Source organism: Protomyctophum bolini (genome assembly GCF_963924005.1).
Source record: "Protomyctophum bolini genome assembly, chromosome: 4".
NCBI classification, from domain to species: domain Eukaryota; kingdom Metazoa; phylum Chordata; class Actinopteri; order Myctophiformes; family Myctophidae; genus Protomyctophum; species Protomyctophum bolini.
Window position 1 is genome coordinate 32,642,065 of NC_137865.1, and position 22,317 is coordinate 32,664,381.

Sequence of the window (22,317 nt, forward strand, 5' to 3'; positions counted from 1 at the left end):
ATGCTGTTGTACAGTACATAACACGCCTACTTTTCTACCTGATGAAGACCCGCTAGGGTCGAAACGTTGTGTCTCTGCCTTTAAATAAAGTATCCTGGGAGCTCAAGAACGGTGTGCGGACTGCCTTCCTTTCCCCTGTATGTACTGTATCTTTAGTTCAGCACCTGTAGAATTCTTTAGAGATGTGCGTGCTTCCCTTTGGATCATGTGTATGTGCTCAGAGTTCAATTAACACTGAAGATTTGATTTGACAGTGTACAAAAAAATGCTGTGGATCTCCAGGAGTGCAGCTTAAAACCACATGCTTTAGACGAGAACAGTCACATCAAGAAGACGTTAGAGGGATTGATTCTATTAATAATATGACCATATTATCATAAACTAATGTGCTGTACTTAAACTATACAGTAAAGACAGAATGTTAGATCTGCCAATGTGTGGCACTGTTGCACCATGTTCGTGCTGTTGTCTGTGAACTCATTGAAATTATATTTCTTTTATAACTATTTAATACATTTTTCTTTTGATAGAACAGCAGACACAAGCAGCAAGCGGAGCCTGCAGCACCACTGTTGCTCAGGTGGAGCTTGCGGAACTATTGCGGCCCAAGTCTGGTGCAACGCACAGGTCCTGGACCTGGTGAGACGTAGGAGGGGCCCGGACAGGAGTCAACCCACAGAGCCTAGTCCTTCCACACGCCAGAATCTGGCTCTCCCAGTCCCGGCAGAGCAGTTCCGGAGTAGTTCCAACAGATTGTGTGGTCTTGCTCTAATGGGACTGATCGAGGGCAGCTACTGGGACGTAAGACCCGGCTGGGTCACCACCTGAGTGAGGGGTATGATGTTCGAGAGACCCGAAACCCCGGTGACCTCGGGATACATCACTGAGAATATGTCCCAGGTGCATGATGCATCCATGGCAAAAATCAAGTGTGTGTGTGTGTGTGTGTGTGTGTGTGTGTGTGTATGTGTATGTGTGTGTGAGTGTGAGTGTGCGTGTGCGTGTGCGTGTGCGTGTGCGTGTGCGTGTGTGTGTGTGTGTGTGTGTGTGTGTGTGTGCGTGTGTGCGTGCGCTGTCACTGTGTGGTGTGGGAGGACTTATCCTGTGGGACTGTGGAGAGGGATCAATGGCCTCTCACCCACCCACGAATACACACAGCACCTCCACTAAACTGCAATCTGCTGACTTTACACACCCCGGCCGAGACCCATTCAGAGCATAGAAACTCTTAATTGGACAACGCTGTGTGTGTGTGTGTGTGTGTGTGTGTGTGTGTGTGTGTGTGTGTGTGTGTGTGTGTGCGCGCGCGCACGTGTGTGTGCATGCATGGAGAGAGAGATATACAGTACACATGGCCTCAGAGAGACAGAGAACAACAGAACTATAAAGTGACACAAAACAAGAGAATTAGGGGGAGAGAAGTTAAGACGAGGTTGAGAGACTGACAGCCCACAATTTTCCTGTGCACTTAACAAAAACACCCAAATAGTTTATCTTAGTCTTTATCGCTCTCTAAGCAGCATGTCGCTGTGTGTATGAGTCCTCTAAGCAGCATGTCACTGTGTGTATGAGTCCTCTAAGCAGCATGTCACTGTGTGTATGAGTCCTCTAAGCAGCATGTCACTGTGTGTATGAGTCCTCTAAGCAGAATGTCACTGTGTGTATGAGTCCTCTAAGCAGCATGTCACTGTGTGTATGAGTCCTCTAAGCATCATGTCACTGTGTGTACGAGTCCTCTAAGCAGCATGTCACTGTGTGTATGAGTCCTCTAAGCAGAATGTCACTGTGTGTATGAGTCCTCTAAGCAGCATGTCACTGTGTGTATGAGTCCTCTAAGCAGCATGTCACTGTGTGTATGAGTCCTCTAAGCAGCATGTCACTGTGTGTATGAGTCCTCTAAGCAGCATGTCACTGTGTGTATGAGTCCTCTAAGCAGAATGTCACTGTGTGTATGAGTCCTCTAAGCAGCATGTCACTGTGTGTATGAGTCCTCTAAGCAGCATGTCGCTACATGTGTGTATGAGTCCTCTAAGCAGCATGTCACTGTGTGTATGAGTCCTCTAAGCATCATGTCACTGTGTGTATGAGTCCTCTAAGCAGCATGTCACTGTGTGTATGAGTCCTCTAAGCATCATGTCACTGTGTGTATGAGTCCTCTAAGCAGCATGTCACTGTGTGTATGAGTCCTCTAAGCAGCATGTCGCTACATGTGTGTATGAGTCCTCTAAGCAGCATGTCACTGTGTGTATGAGTCCTCTAAGCATCATGTCACTGTGTGTATGAGTCCTCTAAGCCAGGGGTTCCCAAACTTTTTTGGACCAGGTACCCCTTTTGGGGTAGATATTTTTCCAGGTACCCCCTCATCCTCGCAACACGGATAACAATATATTTACAACCACAAGCAGTGTTTCCTGCAGGAAAAAGCTTTGGCATGGTGCTGGGCACAGGCCGCAATTTTGATTAATTAATTAATTAATTTGATTAATTAATTAATAAGATTAATACATTAAGATTAATTTGTATTATTGCTCTTGTATTGCTATTGGAGACACTGGGGGGACACTGGGGGACACTGGGCAGGCACTGAGGAGGCACTGGGGAGACACTGGGGAGGCACTCAGGGGCACACTGGGGAGGCACTGGGAAGGCACTCGGGAGGCACACTGGGGAGGCATTGGGGAGGCACTCAGGGGGACACTGGGGAGGCACTCAGGGGGACACTGTCTAAATGTAGACGTCTAAATGTAGACGTCTAAATGTAGACGTCTGAATGTGTACGTCTAAATGTAGACGTCTAAATGTATACAGACATCTAAATGTATAAGTCTAAATGTAGACGTCTAAATGTATACAGACGTATAAATGTATACGTCGAAATGTAGACGTTTAAATGTAGACGTCGAAATGTAGACGTCTAAATGTATACAGACGTCTAAATGTAGACGTCTAAATGAGACGTCCAAATGTGTACGTCTTCTCTTATGGGGGTCCCTGGCATATCTTTTCAAATGGGGGTCCACGGGCTAAGTAGTGTCAATTTGGGGGTCCTTGACATGAAAAAGTTTGGGAACCACTGCTTTAAACACTTTAGCACTTTATGAACATGAACAAAATAGATGGGTCCCCCCTGGAACTCCCTCAGGTACCCCTGGGGGTCCCCGGACCCCACTTTGGGAACCACTGCTCTAAGCAGCATGTCACTGTGTGTATGAGTCCTCTAAGCAGCATGTCGCTGAGTGTATGAGTCCTCTAAGCAGCATGTCACTGTGTGTATGAGTCCTCTAAGCAGCATGTCACTGTGTGTATGAGTCCTCTAAGCAGCATGTCACTGTGTGTATGAGTCCTCTAAGCAGCATGTCACTGTGTGTATGAGTCCTCTAAGCAGCATGTCACTGTGTGTATGAGTCCTCTAAGCAGCATGTCACTGTGTGTATGAGTCCTCTAAGCAGCATGTCACTGTGTGTATGAGTCCTCTAAGCAGCATGTCACTGTGTGTATGAGTCCTCTAAGCAGCATGTCGCTGTGTGTATGAGTCCTCTAAGCAGCATGTCACTGTGTGTATGAGTCCTCTAAGCAGCATGTCGCTGAGTGTATGAGTCCTCTAAGCAGCATGTCACTGTGTGTATGAGTCCTCTAAGCAGCATGTCACTGTGTGTATGAGTCCTCTAAGCAGCATGTCACTGTGTGTATGAGTCCTCTAAGCAGCATGTCGCTGAGTGTATGAGTCCTCTCTGAGTCTCACAAATGATTCATTTCGTTGTTGTCGGACAGAAACCTTGTTTCCCCAAAGGGCCTATGGTCCCTTATTGTATTTTTTTTAATTCTTGTGCTTTTTAGCATTACAATGTGTCGATGTTGTGAGCTTATGAGCTTATCGGCTATTTTCACTATTTTTATTAAAAAGACGTAAAAAAAAACGTTTTGGACATACAAGGTTTCCACCTGACACAGACGATTTGTTTCACCTTCATTACGAATGCATAGAGTTCCCTTTGCTCCTCAGAATCCAGGCCTCCTGCATGCTGGCATCAATCACACCAATTGGACCACATCGGAGAAGTTAGTCTTTCTTGATTATGCATGGAGCTAAGGTGTGTGTGTGTGTGTGTGTGTGTGTGTGTGTGTGTGTGTGTGTGTGTGTGTGTGTGTGTGTGTGTGTGTGTGTGTGTGTGTGCGTTGTGTGTGTGTGTGTCAACAGAGATTGGTCTAGACAACTATGACTTTGGAATTCATAACATATAATGAAAACACTGAAAAATACTTTTCTGCAATCTGTTACACAATTATAATCATCACGACTAAAAGATAGTCTACTGGAAAGAAATAAACAAAATAAATCTATAAACAAATAAAATAATTTAAAGACCTATACAAGGTACCCATACATGGGGCCGTCCGAGATCCCCATACAAAGAGCAGGCTTGTCCCGGTCTAAGTCACCCGAGACTAACGTCATGGACAGTGTGCGGAGCCGGACCACAGCTGATGTCACGGATAGAACATGCCTTACAAAAAGAGATGCAAGCTCCATATAAGATCTAGTATGACACAGCATCCTGCCAGTGGTGTATATAAAGGGAGGCGATGAGGACAGATCTTTAGGGAGGTATGAGAACCGATACGATAAGCACCGATACCCTTAGCATCATTGACTACAGAAGACTTTGCTGGATTGGATACGTTCATTTAACCAGAGCTTTTAGCTGAAGGCGTACCGTAGACTACAAAATTAGCCTAATCTAAGCTGGGACGAACTGATTGCAGCATCCACCCGCGGACCTTCCTAATGGGCAGCGGACAGGGAAGTGTCGAATCTGACCGCTCAAGGCTTTATTTCAGGTTACTGTACCTATGATTATTCCTAGGTGAGTATGGGCTTAGCATTCCTGTAATCAGACTTGATGGCTCATGATTGAGGGCACCTGCCCAGTTTAGCTCATGCCATTCACTCTAGAGAGAGAGAGACTCAGAGATGACAGATCTGCCAGCACTCAGGTTTGATTTTGCTTTTCATGATCCACACACCTGTATTAAACCATGTTCCACACATCCACACATATTCATACATCACTGATTTACTGACTCCACACCTCATAGGATCCTTCAGTTCTGTTCAGGTATGTCATTCATTTATACTTTAGTTGCTTATGTATAGGTTAATTAAACCTATTTAAACATTTGTTATCGATTTTACATGCTGGTGTTCCTTCCCTTACTTGTCAAGGTTTGGAGCCAGCCATGACAACGGATATACATGGTTTCTGTACACATGGTAGTAGGCCAGGCGGCTGGCGTAGGCGTCTGGGCACCTTGGCTGGTAATCCAGTCTGGCAGTGTGCCGCGGGTTCGACTCCCGATCCTGACGGCCTTTACTGCATGTCTCCCCCCCATCTCTCTCTCCCCATTTCCTGTCAGCCTACTGTATACCTATCTCTCTATAAAAATAAATAAAGACGAAAGCCACAAAAAAAATACAAATGCTAGTATTTAGTATAACATTGCACTGGACGGCAGTGGCTGAGAAGTAGCCGCGTGGGAATCGATAGCTCAATCCCTGGCCTGGATTAGTGTCCTTGAGCAAGACACTGAACCCCATCTGCTCCAGATGAGCAGTGCTTTGCATGGTTTCCTCTACCATCAGTGTAAATGTGCTTTGGATGAAGACACTATACGTGAATGTCCCATTTACCATTATTTTACAGCACATACTGTAAGGTGTGCAAGATAGGAGAAGAGAGAGAGGGAGAGAGAGAGAGTGTCCAATTGCATGAGGTACAATTGCTGAAGATGGCTCATTAGTAATGGCCTCAGACAGTGGTTTAATAATAAGGATTGGAGGGAATGAGACGTTAATTAGACTTAAAATGCTGCATCTGGTGGCAGCTCCACAGATGGAAGTAATGGAGACACACGCACACACGCACACACACACGCACACACGGACAAACGCACACACACACACTAGCATTTTGATGTAGGCTGTTGAGCTTGCAACAACAGCGTGTTTCACAAAAGTAATATTTGCAAAGTAAATAAGACATTTGAGTGAATGCAATGTAGTCTATATGTATTCTGGGAGCATGCAGAAATTATTTTGCATAGAGAGATGTGTGGTAAAAGTGTGGTTCGGTCAGAGAAAGAGTTCGGATAATGTGCTTATGTACCCCCTGTCTATTAGGGTAGCAGGATGAGAGGAGGGGGAGAGGTGGTGGAGTAATTAGCTGCTTTAGCAGGCAGTTTAAGGGTCCAATGGAGTTAAGAGGTTTTGTCTGAGGCGCTTTTTACTACTTTTCATTGGTTAAATATTTTCGAAACAACACACATACGTGAAGGGTGTTCAATAGGTGTTCAATGATTTATTAAAGAAAAATCCCAAACCTCAAAAATGGAGTTAGGTGGTTTCCCCCCGACAACAACAAAACATATCACATGTAGATGGACGGGTATGGATTCAGATGAAGTTGGAGAAAATATACATATTAAAGAACTGAACTTGAGGTTAAATGTGGACACTAGGGGGTGGCAAAGGAAAGGAGAGGTGAGAGCAGAGGAAAGGAGATTCAAGGGTGTGTGTGTGTGTGTGTGTGTGTGTGTGTGTGTGTGTGTGTGTGTGTGTGTGTGTGTGTGTGTGTGTGTGTGTGTGTGTGTGTGTGTGTACTAGATACAGTAGGTGAGACAGTTGAGAAGAAAGTTCTTTCTTTCTATCTATCAAATGAAAGAAAGAAAGAATAGGAGGAGAGGGACAAATAGAGAGCTTCAAAATATTCCTGCCACTCTTGTGGAAAGAGGAGAAGAGGATGGCTCAGGATCATGGGAAAGAAGGTGTTGAAGAAGATGGCAGGTATAAAGTCTTAGAAACCAAAACCCTGTGTGTTAATGGCCAAACCTAAAAGAAAACCACTTGGCTATGAAACCTGACCATTTCTAATCTTCTTCTCATCCTATTCTGGTAACACTTTAGTCCATTTAAATGTAAGTAAATGGACTACTTCAATTTGAAGTTTAAGTGATGCACTTGGCAGACCTTCTCTAGAATACATGTATACAGCAGGAGGCCCCTTGTCTCTTTAAACTCCACTAGTCATTTTTATGACTCCTCAAACAACAAAGGCTTCATTGTTGGAAGACTTTATGCAATGTGTAGAGCAAATTATGCAACCGTTTTATTCCCATCACCCAACAAAAGGGGAAAAAAGTAATTTAGTTGGAAGAGTTCTTATATTGTATTGTAGAATATTTGCATTTGAACAAACTGCTTGCGTAGACAGATTTGTGTTGTTTTGTGTTTACATGCTGCACAGAAGTATGAATTTCTCTGCACTATGTATCTGGTGACGCACGCACGCACGCACGCACGCACGCACGCACGCACGCACGCACGCACGCACGCACGCACGCACACACACAGTGTAGCAGTTCTGAATTCAGACAGTAGAAACCAAATTGCCCTTGTTTAAAGGACATTCAGAGCTGCACGCACGCAGAATTAACCTGTGCTGCTCTGACTGATAACAGCTACTGTACCACGCATGCACGGTCGCACACTCACTCACACGTGCGCGTGCGCACACGCACACACAATTAAATTAATTTTCAGGACCTCGTCTGAAAAGGCCAGACTTCCTCCTCCTCTTCTAGATGACCAAGCAGGCGGTTCTATAGTAAACAATCCCACGCAAGCTTCACAAGACGCAAACGGCACTGCAAATGGGTCAGAATAACAACAATGGGACTATCATGGCTGTCTGCTGGTATCCAGTCTCCAGGGAGCCAGAGGGCCTGTAACGACTCATGGCTGTCTGCTGGTATCCAGTCTCCAGGGAGCCAGAGGGCCTTTATTCCTGTAACGTCTCCATTTCACTGCACCAAAAACCCCACATGCTAACAGTTCTTCTATGTTTCTTCCCGTTCTTTCTTCCAGAATAGTAGTTTTTTCTCTCCGTCTGTCCTTATACTGCTCCTGTTGCACAAAGCGCCTGATGCTCAGACCGTCCTGCAGACCTTCACAGGAGGGGGGCGGCAGTGACCCACTTTCTCACACACACACACACACACACACACACACACACACACACACACACACTATAGAAAAACAGAGGATTATCTCCTCTCTCCCTCTCTCTCACTCCACATCTCTCTCTTCCCTGACTTTTGTCTACAAGAACTGACTTAAGAGTACGATGAATGTACAGTGAATGGAAAAAAAGATTAATTCTTTTTTTTTCTCTCCCTTAGATGAAATTAGCGGTGTGCACATAATGGTGCCGGGTGACGGCGGGGACAGTGGAGGATAAAAAATGAAAGGCTGTAACAAAAGAAAGAAGAAAAAAAGGGTTGGATCCGTGTCAATGTAATCTCTATCTGTGCTTGTGGTATGCAGACGGTGCCTGTGAGCCCAGAGTACAGTAGGTGGATGATATTCAACAAAAAGAACATGGGCAAGACCGATGTGACCTCTGATGGAACCCAATGCTTTTGTTCCACTTCAGGGGGATTATACAGTGTGTGACAGATTCATTTAATTATGTGCCGAAGTCTGACGAAATGTACACATCCTAAATTTTCCCCCATTCTGTACACATTGCACTGTATCTACACATTATTGCACTGTATCTACACATTGTACTGTATCTACCTACACATTGCACTGTATCTACACATTGCACTGTATCTACCTACACATTGCACTGTATCTACCTACACATTGCACTGTATCTACCTACACATTGCACTGTATCTACCTACACATTGCACTGTATCTACACATTGCACTGTATCTACCTACACATTGCACTGTATCTACCTAAACATTGCACTGTATCTACCTACACATTGCACTGTATCTACACATTGCACTGTATCTACACATTGCACTGTATCTACCTACACATTGCACTGTATCTACCTAAACATTGCACTGTATCTACACATTGCACTGTATCTACCTACACATTGCACTGTATCTACCTAAACATTGCACTGTATCTACCTACACATTGCACTGTATCTACCTACACATTGCACTGTATCTACCTACACATTGCACTGTATCTACACATTGCACTGTATCTACCTACACATTGCACTGTATCTACCTACACATTGCACTGTATCTACACATTGCACTGTATCTACCTACACATTGCACTGTATCTACCTACACATTGCACTGTATCTACACATTGCACTGTATCTACCTACACATTGCACTGTATCTACACATTGCACTGTATCTACCTACACATTGCACTGTATCTACACATTGCACTCCTCAAAGTACATAATTAGTCTCCTTCAGAAAGACCGGTGCCCGGCTGTAGAGCACAGAGTCGCTAACGATGGAAGTTAGAAAACCATGCCCCACCCGGCTATGCAATACCCGTTGTACGTTGTACACGTGACAGAGTACCCGTTCCACCCATATGTCTGTGTCACTTTATGACCATATATGGAGATTTCTGTATCTGTCTCTGTGTCCCTTTATTCCTATATATGGAGTTCTGTGTCGGGCATGCCTAGTTAGTTAGTTACTTTATTGACACAAATGTATAAAACATTGGGTCCAAACAATAATCTGTACTACATATGAAGTGTTGTGATGTCAGAACAGGCCTGCTCCATGGAGCCTGGGCAGGGGCCATGTCCAGAGCCCCGGCAGAGGCCTTTTGTTCTGGTCAACCGTGGGTCCGACCGACTTGACACTGGGAACTGCACTCCATGTGGGGGTGTGGAACGCGTGTGTCGAATCTGAAGTCGGTGTGACGAACGGTTCTCGAATTACGTGCATTACAACCGTACACACATACAGACAGACAGACAATGGTGCATTTATAGATAGATAGCTGAGAGAATTCGATCCAACAATGCCAAAGGGAACAAGTTTATCAAATCTATACCAAGGATGAGACATTGTCCTGTCCTGTGCCTGCACACAGTGCACACTGTGTGGTACTGAAATGTTCTACCTGGAACCATGTGGAAACAACAAACAAGAACCAACTAAATAGATTACCAGTAGTCTGATTAACCACTTAACCCTGTATTATACCATGTAATGTATTATACTTTGTTGTACAATGACGGTGTACAAAAATAGCCAATCTATAAGCTCACACACATTGTGAGGTTGTAGGTCTACTTATTTTCACAATATATATATTGAAATACTTGTTAATTCAAATTGATTTGAAGTCATATCACCCAGCCCTAATAGAGACTTACCCCTATAGCGGGTGTGATTGGAAAAGCCTGTGTGGTCTGCCTTGACCACTGTCACCACACCGTCGATCCTGCTACACAGCACGGGCAGCTCTGACACCATGACCGGACAACAGTCCATTTCTAGCGGGGTCCCTACCGGTCCCTCTGTGGCACTCTGATACAGAGGCAGACCCGGCTTCCTGCTTGGTCTCCTTGTTTTGCGAGAGCCAGTCTAATGAACCATTAGAACGGAGGAGTCCAGTCAGTCAGTCCAGGAGCTTGCTCATCCAACTGGTAACTAAACACCATTCTCTCCCGTTAAAAAAAGCCATGCATGCAGCTTTCTTCTCAGCGAGGGCTGCAGGTGACAGAATACTTCCTGGTACTTCCTGGTGGCGCTACACCTAGCAAATCACCTCTGCAAACGCTTCACCTCTCTGGTTTTAATTCCTTTGCATATTCGCCTCTTTCTTTCCTTCTATCCCTATCTCAGAAGTGTCCGGCTCACAAATGAGAGCCTTCAGAGAGAGACTGTTGTTTCTGTGAAAGTACCAGGGTGTCGGAGGCGCCTAAAAATACACTCATCCCTCTCATGTGTGTGAGCACACAGCAGACATAGCCCTGAATAATTAAATTAAATTCAGACAACAACCGCCAGAAAAAAACCCCACACACGTGACATAAGCGAAAGCACACATACTGTACAAACGGCAAGAAGAGGGTACACAGACAGACAAAGTGTTTCAGGTACGCGTACTACAGTACAATACGTTATTAGAATACACATTACACATACTACAGTACACTACGATATTAGAACACACAGCATATTATACACAGCTAAGTCCTCAGGGTTCATTTGACTCATTGAGGAACGAGGGAGGGAGAGGCGTACAGTAGGTGCAGAGAGAGAGAGAGAGAGAGAGAGAGAGAGAGAGAGATACCCCGGAGCACTGGGAGGGTTAAGACAGTGATTAGTGTCACCCAGTTAGAGTAGTTCCATGCCTCTCCTAGTTATCCTGCTAGGCGTATAGAGAACTGACCCCCACACTGATATGTATTTGGCCGTGCAGACCCCAATTTGAGTGTGTGTGTGTGTGTGTGTGTGTGTGTGTGTGTGTGTGTGTGTGTGTGTGTGTGTGTGTGCGTGCGTGTGCGTGCGTGCATGTGTGTGTGCGTGCATGCACACGTAGAAACAACGTGGAAACAACGGTCGGACATGTGGTTGAACATGCGTTGCTCCCGTGTGTGCGGTTAGGGTTAGGTTAGGGTTTGAGGTAGTCGGTCTAATGACAGTCGGACCAGTATGTCAAAACTAAAGCCTGTACCCTATGTGCGTGCGTGTGTGTGTGCGTGCGTGCGGCGCAAACAAAGTAATCTACCCGTGTAACATGCATGAATGAGTATGTTCTGGTGTGTGTAAATATTTGCCATAGGAGCGTGAGGACACGTGAGAACATGAGTACATCTGTCCATGCATGACCCTTATTCTGAAACGTTCACAGTTTCAACGAACATCCTTGATGCTTGTGTTTGCTGCCAGGTTCCATAGATGTGACACACTGCCAGTTGAATGCTGCGGATGGTGAGGCACCAGCAGGCGGCCGAAATAATTAGTGCACAGGATAACAGCAAAACCGTGTCGCGAAAAATATGTTTTGTGCGTCAGCACCGGAGCTTAAGGTGTATGCACAAAGTGATTTGAAGTGACTGCACATGGATTAGACAGCTCCAGCACAAGCTATACTTCTAAGCGTGATATGGTGTGTGACAGCATGTCTGACACTGTGAAATGTAGTCGGCTTTCGGGAAGAAACGCAGTAACTCGGTTGGTGGTCCCAATGTGTGGATCGGTTGGTGTGCATACTGTATGTGTGAGTGTGAACGCATAAACAACCTGCTGTTACCCAATGTGCCCCCTTGTCAATTGTGATTTGCCTTTACTCCTCTGTGGGGTCTGCTTCTGCTTTGATTCATCGCTCAAATGACACTGCCATCAATTAGGATTTGATATGGATCTGTCTGAGAGAGAGAGAGAGAGAGAGAGAGAGAGAGGGGGGGGGGGAATAGAGAGAGAGAATGCTCTCAACACACTTCACTGATTTCTGATGAAAAGTAGAGATAGTGGCCATCACTCTGCTGTACCTGCCTCAGACAGGCAAACAAATACTGAAACAAAGCGTGCACGCACGCATGCACGCTCACACTCACAGTCTCACACTCAAACACGCCTTCATGGTGTGTGGCAGTCAAGCTTAAGGGCAATCCTCCCTTAAGGGGTTAAAGCAGTAGGAGTCCACTTCAATTGCCAGTCAATAACACTGACTCAGCTAAACCTTAATACCAAAGACATGTCTTCCAACTAGTGCTTCACTGCTTTATACCCCCTCTGTTTATTTCTCTCTCTCTCTCTCTCTCTCTCTCTCTCTCTCGCCAATAAGATGGATTAGTTGGCTATGCAAATCTGTTTGCTGACTCAACACACTTCTACAGCATGGACCACAGTGACTGGGGTGAGCTTGCATACATGTGTGCAGATGTGCTTGTGCACACATACTGTCTGTGCACGTGTGAAGGAGTGAAGTGTGTGCCCAGATGCAGGCATGGTTGCATGCAATGGCATCTGGATATATTGGCTCAACAAAGGGGGGGATTGAAAGTGATTTGTCATCTCTGGACCAGGCGTGCATACATTTATGACCAAATAAGGAGTGCTTAACTGAGAATTGTGCCATTAAAGAGGGACATTGCTGTGTCAACGAGGGCAATTCAATCAATCTACTCGTAAAGTATAATTTCAAGGAAAAACTACACTAGCACATGCACTTACAGGGGAATCATCAACGGATTCGCATGAAAATCAACCGATAATCACCAGTTATTTTTAAGAGCAGGTTAAAAACATTTTTATTTCGTAAACATTTTCCCTATGTTGTTATCTGACCCTCCTATTATTATTATTATTACACTATTATGTCTTGTTTTAACTTGATTGTTTATATTGTACAGCACTTTGTAAACTTGTTCTCCAAAGGTACTTTATAAATGTACTTTACTTTATCAGTCGAATGCAATGGAGCCAGTCTGACTATTACTAATCGTAACCCTAACAATAAACTAAGCGGTCACGTACAGTAGGTCCCCTATAACCTCATATCAGTCATAACCGCTGGCTATTGCATTCAAGTGATACGTAACCTACTGATGGTGATTGTCGGTTCGAAGTGGGTGGAGTCATGAGGGTACCCTGCTGTACCAAAATGACCAGAGGTTTCCAAACCTTTCCATGCCAAGGACCCTCACATACTCAAAAGCTCTGGTTGACCAATTACGAACTGGCTTAAAATGAAAGTAGCCAATTTACAAGCTTTTAGATCTACTATTTTCTAATGTTTGACAAAAGTGACATGCCCAAAATTGGGATGGCAGGTCGAAAGTGGTCAAACAGGCACAATAGTCTTTCATTTTCAATTTTCCTTTTGGATTAAACAGGCTCATGCACGAACGAGGAGCCCTTGAACTCAGGTCGCATTGAACCTCACGTTTAAACAAAACTCTAAAGTAAAAGTGAAAATGTGGTGGAATGAGAACATGGACTGGATACAAGACGCATGGATAATGCTGTTGTTTTGGAGTTTATAAACAGATAGTGTTGCTGTCGCTATATTTTCTTCAGCTCATCTCTTCGTTTCTCTTTGTTTTGGGATTCTTCATTCAACCGTGAAGCAATGTGACACAAAACTCTCCATGAATTCAAGTCTTCTTGGGAGAGCAAAGTTCTGCCTTTTGGAGGTGAATATTCATTTAATAGTGTCCGTTTAGTCCGGCAGCCGACAGGCTTCTTTTGTTTAAAGTGGGAAATTTGGTCAAACCACTGTCCCTGGTCACATATAGTATTTTTTTATTGGCCTAAAATATTGTCTATATACTGTACGTACATACATTCATGAATCCACTTGCTGGCCGGCTGTTTTTAGTAGATATGACATGTCAAACTATGGGGTTTTCATGATTCTGAATCCATTCCAAGCATTCGTTTTGCACAAAAAACACTCCTTGGGCTAAAAACGGACATATTTATCTTCTTCCCAAAAGGACTTTCAAACTAGGAAGGGTATGGCCTGGTCAGCCTGCAATGACATGCATAAGATCTGGTCATCCCAGCTTAGTAAGATGTTAAAAGTAAAAATATTTAGGACGACCGTTGAGCCGATTCTACTCTATGGCCCGAGACATGGACACTTTCAAAGAAAACGGTTGGATGGCACTTACACCCGCCTTCTAATGAGAGCGCAAAATCTGTCTTGGAAGAGCCACCCATCGACTAATCTAATATACAGCAACCTTCACCGTGTTTCTTCACTAGTCCGATCCAGAAGAACACAGTTTGCCGGCCACTGCTACAGAGCTTAAACTATCGTTCCCTGATGTCATCGCTAGGGACACAGGCATCAGTAAGCAGGAACTGGGGATGGCAATGAAGGACCAGGAAGTCTGGCGTGATATTGTGAAATCCACGATCTCGACCGCGGTCGAAAAATGATGATGAAAGCAAAAGGAAAGTTTGACATTTTTGCCTGCCATATAGGATGTTAATGGTAGGGTCACAAGAAACGCCTATAAAAATAATTGCCCAATAGTGACAGCAAGTGGATTCAAGTGGTCAGCAAGTGGATTCATGAATATACAGACAATATTTTAGGCCAATAAAAAATGTCCCACTTGTCCACCTCGACTGCCGGACTACTTTATGTCTCTCTCCATAATGCTGAAACATTTCAGTCCTGTGTTTCTACAGTTAACCCAGCAGCTCATTGTACCTCTGTCCATGGTGCTGAAATGGTATAAAATCCGGCCCTCCTCTCTTTCGATGTGTGTAAAATCTATACAATGGGAAACATGATTATTCTGAAGGAGGGTGCAATGGTTGATGGTTGATTGAATTATCGCACAACTGAAGAGGTGTCGGAGATTAACAATAGATGTGCAGTGTGATTGAGGCACTAGAGGTCCAGGACTATTTGAAAACAGCTGTCACAAAGTCACATTGCGACGTGTTGTGACTATTTTTGAGTGGTGCAACCACTCCTACAACCAGCAATGTCCGTGACATTCATCTATGTATGTGACGTTAACCCATGCACCTATGTATGTGTGAGCACCAGTATGAGTACCAGTAGGGGCGCTGTTGTGCCATGCAGAAACAGAGAGAGAGAGAGACAGTGCTGACAGCTATAGAGAGAGAGAGAGAGAGAGAGAGAGAGAGGGGGGGGGGGGGAGAGGAGTTGCACCATTCGGTTCACACAGGCGTGATGAAAACGTTTGAATATTCTTGAAAAACCTTCAAAGCGCAAATATTGTATGGGGGTTCCTGGCACAAAATATTTTCAAATGGGGCTTAGTGGACAAACACATCATCATCTATCGTCTGTCTGAGAAGCACTGATGGAGAGAGAATATGGAGAGAGAGACAGAGAAATGTTTTGCCATACAGAGACGATGTGATGCTTGTGACACCAGGGCAGGTGTCACTGGACTGACTGCCAAGCTCCTGTCAAGCGGACGCACAGATCCTCAAACGCTTTGTCAGCAGACTGGAACAAAGCTATGACTTACACTCTAACTTTCACCCTGGGTCAGTCACACATGGGTATGCTATCTGTGTGCGCGTGCGTGCGTACAGTGGGCCCACCCAGTGGCTCTATAGCACCCAGTGGCTCTATAGCACCCAGTAGCTCAATCTGCCCTCATCAAACCCTGTACACTCAAGACATGCTCCTTATATGGTCAGTACAGAATTCATTCCATGTTGATCTGACCCCCCATGCCAAAGCGCCAGCACTCGCCCAGCAGACTGCCGTCAATGAGGCGGATGCGTGCACGCTCAGGCGTCATACCTCTACATCAAGTAGAGGATCTCTATTACATTTTTACATTTTAAATAGTTTTGACAATAGTATTGGCATCACAATATACCACTGTGTTGATACAGGCTCTCAGTGGTCACACCGCCACAACATTACTATTATATCAGCCATGTTCCATTCAGTAACCGTGACATGAACTGAAACCCCAAAACTATCGTTTATGATTGAATCAAAGGGGGTTGCAGCAGGTGTATAAAGAGCACCCAGATAATCATCATTGTAGTGGTAATAATTAGCACTGACCTTGCGCTTAGACAAAGACTACCATAAAAGGCACACGCAAATGTAATCATTATATGGGGACACATTCAAAGCATTGCTCATAAGCATGAGCATCAATTCCTCACTTTGATGGTGGCTTAATTTGAACAATTTCATTCCCTGCATACAGCCCTCCTCTTCTCTGCCCCCCCCCCCCCCCCCCCCTCTTCGCCTCTCTCGGACAGTTCTGTGCCTTTGCTGCAGCGAAGTCCATGTTTAAGTATTCAGGGCGGGTATCGGAAAAAGGCTCTCCCAAACTTCTTAATGGGCGAGCTAAAAATAGCTCCAGCTGGATTTGGCTGGGCTGATTCACATGCCTCTGATTCATTCAGCTGTGCTGCGGCGCAAGAAGAAAGCGAGGGAGGGAATGAGAGACAGAGACAGAGAGAGACAGAGAGACAGAGAGAGAGAGAGAGAGAGAGAGAGAGAGAGAGAGACAGAGACAGAGACAGAGACAGAGACAGAGACAGAGACAGAGACAGAGACAGAGACAGAGACAGAGACAGAGACAGAGACAGAGACAGACAGACAGACAGACAGACAGACAGACAGACAGACAGACAGACAGACAGACAGACAGACAGACAGACAGACAGGAAAAATAATTAAGTTTGCATGCTTCATAAGATATCGCTCTAATGTTACTGAAAATGCAAGTGCTGTTTATCTGAGGATGTTAGAGGAACAAAACGATGAACAAAATGTCCTCACTAGGGCATACAAATGAGTATGCGTGTGTTTTTTGGTGTGGGTGTGTGTGTGTGTGTGTACTAGCTGTTGGGGCATTGCTGGGCAGGGGCCCACATCAACTAATGTTGTTGACTGAGTGTGTGGCCCCCGGCCCTTGCTCTGGCATCTTTACTGAGGGAGGAGCATGTCATTATCCTCTCCATTAATGCGGGTAAACTTCTCCCATTAACCTACATACTGTACACAGCAGTGGTAGCCTTAAGCATCTGGGGGCCTGTTTCAAGAGCTAATGTGGTGATAAAAGAGAAAAGGAAACTGAGGAGTCAACGTGGTTTAAATGTGCACCTTCAGCACCATGGACAGCTCCACATATAAATGAATGACCCAAACACTTCCTATATTGTTACGGATATAAACTCGGCAACAAAAGTTTGGAAACTTAACTTTAGTTCATTATTTTTCCACTTCAACACAATCATTCCCGGGATTCCTTCAAAATAGGAACCATGGGGTGCCGGGAAAACATGGTTGCTTTAACTCTGAGAAATATTTTGCTAGCTTACCTTGCTCTCGATTCTGTTATATCGCTAAAAGCTCCAAAGCGTTCGTATTTTGAACGAGAGGTGGATGAGAAGTCAGAAATGAAGCGCTTAGTATATCCATCAGATCAAAACCACGGAGAGCGCCCTGGATTAGCAGATACGAGGCATTCTTTCTGCCGCGCTAACAGCTAAGTGAACGGGACGCTAATATGAAGGCAGAAGCGAAGCATGGCCTTAGAGGCTCACTCAAAAATAAAATTGAGGATGCGCTAGGACGTGTACACACATCCTATGCATCCGTCGATTGGATTCCCTATGACGTGTGGACACGTCCTATGGACGGAACCTGTTAAACAGTTTGACTGCCGTTCACGACATTCCCAACTTTTGTTTTCATTGCTAAATTCGCCAATTTTGATAACTTTTAAGAGATACAAGGTTTCCTCCGGACACCTGTGATATGTCACATGTTTGGATCACGTGACCGAAAAAAAGAATCTGACACTGGCTTCCTAGGGCTTCTGGGAAATTGAGGTTCAATGCATTCCTATTGTCTCTCCTCCATTCTTCGTTGTTGATCGGCAGTTTGGAATATTTCTTGACACGTCGACAAGTGATGGCAGTTATTTTCATCAAATGTGAGTGAAATACTCCGCAGTGAAGGTTATTTCACGATTTCAATTATCTGCAGTAAATGTTTTAACTAATAGTTTGCGCCTTTAGGGTGGTTCTTGGCTATAGTTATAGCATCCTAGGGATGCCCTGCTTCCATACTTCTTTCTGACTTCTCTATAGTTATTCATGCCCTGTTTGTATACTGTACCTTAAATAGCCGATAGAGATTATTTTAATCAATGTGTATTTGCTTTGGCTTGAGGATTTACTAGTTTCTATCAGTTCACACCATTACCAGAGATCATAGTGAAATAAATCATTCTAATCAAATAATTCTGAACAATTTTGCAATGAATTGCATTTACCAGCTCTTACAGTAGCTTAGAAGTGGTGTCATCTTTGAATTGATTAAACACAGTTCCAAGGATCCAGATAATACTGCAGATAGTGTATGTCTGTATTAGGGCTGTTAACATTCCTCAGAAATTGAATTTGAATGTCAAATATATTCGAAAAGTATTATTAATATAATTATATATAAGCATTAGTTTTGCACGAAAAACACTCATTCGGCTAAAAACTGGCTATGGCCAGATTTAGCCCAAGGAGTGTTTTTTGTGCAAAACTAAATTCAGAATAATTGAAAACACTCGAATTAAAGATCTTGTGCCGTGCCCGGTGTTGAGTCGGACCCACGGTTGTCAGGAGCGCCACAAAAGGCATCTGACTGGGCTCTGGACAATGCCCCTGCCCGGGCTCCATATATGGAGCTGGCCTGTTCTGACATCACAACACAACACAAATCCATATAAGGGACACATACAGATATCTCTATATATGGGCATAAAAGGGACACAGACAGATGGGTGGAACGGGTCTGACACGGGTACAACGGGTATTGCGTATAGCCGGGTAGGGCATAGATCTCCAACTTCCATCATCCATCAACTCGGTTCTCTACAGCCGGGCACCGGTGACACTAATGGCACAAAATATTTTTCAGATGGGGGTCCACAGTTAAATACATATTAATTTACGCGGGTCCTTGAGTGAGTTGAGTTGAGCTATGCAAAACAGACATCATAATCTGCCTTTCATTATTTTCAAGGAAAAAAGCTAACTTTTGACAACTCTCTGCCTTTCAATTGCCCTACTTCAGGGCAAAAACAAATACATCATGTCATTGATTAGTGAAGTGGTTAACGCTAAACTCAGATTATTTATCTGGCTTAACTGGAACAGGAGCAGAGCGAGGAATGTAATGAGAACTTATAGGCACAGGGGTCAGTCCGGGGGCACCCAGGTGAGGAAAAAGTCAGTAAAGATTCTTCTGGACACTTTAAAAGTTTAAGAAATCAACTAAGAATGTTTTAAAACATACAAAACAATTCCACTATTATGAAAATCGGATATTAACTGGCTGGCATACTGTTCTGGGAGGTCCCAAATACATGACCCCCCCCAGAAATGGGGTCGGGGTCCGGAAAAATTTAACCCCATCATTTTCCCATAGTTTGGACAAGATCTGCAAAATCAATTTTAGCACAAAAATCGTACGGGAGCAGTTTTTTTGACGCCTCGTACCCCACTCGTATCTGTATAGGGGCTGAAAACGTTACACCATACTGTTGCTCAGCATACGTTGTTAAACTTGACACGACAGTCGACACCACACCTCGTCCGTCAGGCACAACGCGTCTCTCTCTAGACTCCTCCACAACTAAATGCAGACTCTGGGAACTATATAACTCCGCCTGAGCCGATCTCCAAGCCCCCAATACGTCGCTGATGCAACGTGTCGTAGGCTTGTAGATCAGCTCTGTTCCCTGCACGTCTAAAAAGGGATGAATGAATGAATGAATGAATGAATAAATAAATAGCACAGCACAGCACATGACTGCGTGAATCTGTAGGAACCGATAGGGAGAACCAAAATGGAATTATTGTAATGGCTACCCATGGTACCCAAGCATGTTCAGTTCGATACCTGCTTGGTAGTGAGGTTCGGGATGCACCCTATACTCCAAACACACTTCTCATCGTTTTATTTCCATCCTAACTTCTCTGTAACGCTTCTCGACCTCCTTCCTGCTCCTGCCACTGTTCCTCAACTTGGCTCTGTCTCTTCTCTGTGTCGCTCCTCTCCAAAACGTGAGGAGCTCATGGTGCACGGTGGACTGGGCAAGGTGAGGGAAAACAAAAGAAAGCAAAGATTGCAGAGGAAGAGGCAGAGAGAGAGAGAGAGAGATAGAGAGAGAGAGAGAGAGAAGCAGGGAGGGACAGATAAAAAGGGATGGCACTTTCAGAGTCACGACTCCGGAGTGATGTATCGATGCACAGACGGAGTGTGTGTCAATACTGCAAACTTCACATGCACGCACATGCACACACACACACACACACGTGGGGGAACACTTACACGTGTGTGTGTGTGTGTGTGTGTGTGTGTGTGTGTGTGTGTGTGTGTGTGTGTGTGTGTGTGTGTGTGTGTGTGTGTGTGTGTGTGACAGAGCGTGTAAATGAGCATACGTGCACTGAGCACACCACACAGACACACCCAAACATTCAGGGAGAAAGATGGATCTTCACAAGTCGCAAAAGTGCACATCCTACATTAAATGCAGATTTGCTCTATTGAGAGATAGAGCTTTACATAAAGCTATAACTATAATTTCTAACATGTATTTGATAGCACCCAGCATTTCTTTTGCAAGACGAGCATCAATGTCTATATCGAGGACAAAACAAAGTATCGATCACCTCCTGAATAAGGAGAGTGAATGGAAGGACGAGCACATGGAACTAGAAGAGGAGGACAGGCATTATAATGGCAGAGGCCATTAGAGAGACAGATGTACAAATCTGTTCTCTCTGCGTGAAGTCCTTAGCAGCGTTCCTCTGAGTGCCCAAGTGTCAGACAGAGAGACGGAGGCAGAAATGGATGGCGAAGAGAAAGCCATTTGAGTCGTTTTGAAATGGGCCCATCATGTGACACGTACAGAGAAAGAGAACACCATCCTGTTCCTCACATAAAGGAACTTCATTCTGTGAGGTTCGCCCGGCAGAGATGCGCGGATGGCAGTTTTTGCTAAAGTTTCGGGAGGATTTGGTTCAATGAAATATAATTATTAACTAGAACTGCACTCTGTCGAGTGCCTACTTGCTTGTTGCACACTAGTAGGCCATAAATGGCAAACACTAAAACATTCCAGGTGGCTAAAATGTGACTAAAACGAAATGAAAACTATTCAAGTGACTATGACTAAAACCCAAAATGTGCTGCCAAAATCAACACTGCACTATACATACTCCTACAGGTTGACCCACAGGGTGCCTGGTCACCAGACGCTGGAACTGGGAGGGACAGTGTGTTCCTCACAGACACCGAGGCCAAAGAACCATGTGTGGTTGGATGGTTGAATGGTGGTATGGATCACACAGAGTGTGTACCATGACCCTATAATATGTGACTCTTTTTGATACAGAGACAGTCATGGCGGCAAGACTAACTGTACAGGAGAGGAGAAAAACTCCAAAATGACTTAAAAGCACAGGCAGACTCTTCACATTCTAGAGCATGTCTGAAAATATGAAATAAATTCTTAAACATGTAGCTAGGTGTAATGTTAGAGTCCACAGAACTGAACCTTTCAAGCCTGTTTTCTCAACTGTAAGACATTACTCTATAAGCCATATCTCCAAAACTGGTGGGTCAAACTGAACAACGAATATGTCAATTTGAAGCTATGATTCCCTGCTTTCATATGGAAACAAATCCAATGGCAGGCCCTCAGTCAAGGTGGGTCACATATGTAGGGCTAGAAAGACATGCTGATTTGCCAAAATGTGACTTTTAGAAATGGCTGATGTCAGTCTGTAAACATCATCCATCTGTTTTAATCTTCAGAGCTTGCAATCCACCCTATAGTGAATTTATAAGAGGTTCTCTGGTGTAACAAATCCTACTCAGAAGTAAAATAAATTGCTCCTGGGGGAGCACAGGCCTCTGCCAGGCCAGGACGTAAATCTACCCATTTAGGATGAAATAGGAAAAATCGGACAGGTCCGTCTTGACAAAATGA

General features: G+C 44.4%; 1 protein-coding gene across 1 annotated transcript in view; it reads right to left on the bottom strand.

Annotated features, from left to right (window-relative positions):
• The window catches only part of shank3a (SH3 and multiple ankyrin repeat domains 3a), a gene marked incomplete at its 5' end in the record, with an annotated part of 258,696 nt that overhangs the window by 43,831 nt on the left and 192,548 nt on the right, over positions 1 to 22,317 (bottom strand). The window lies entirely within an intron of this gene.